This window comes from Ahaetulla prasina, chromosome 17 (genome assembly GCF_028640845.1).
Source record: "Ahaetulla prasina isolate Xishuangbanna chromosome 17, ASM2864084v1, whole genome shotgun sequence".
NCBI classification, from domain to species: Eukaryota; Metazoa; Chordata; class Lepidosauria; order Squamata; family Colubridae; genus Ahaetulla; species Ahaetulla prasina.
Window position 1 is genome coordinate 4,323,257 of NC_080555.1, and position 261 is coordinate 4,323,517.

The following is a 261-nucleotide window of genomic DNA, read 5'->3' on the forward strand; positions in this document are numbered from 1 at the left end:
TGGGAGATCAGCATCTGTCCAGCCAGAAAAAAAAGAATATATATATATATATATATTTTAAAAAAACGAAAATCCCCATTTACACAGTCACCCACATATCAACACCCCCCTCCCTGAGTATGTGTGTCTGTGTGTCACATTTCTGCCAACTCATCTGCAATTCCCATCCTTAAATAATCGTTTGCTCAACAGCATCTTTTTGGGTTGTTGTTTTTTTTAAAAAAAGAGGAAAAGAAAGTTTTAAAAGGAGGGGGGGAAACC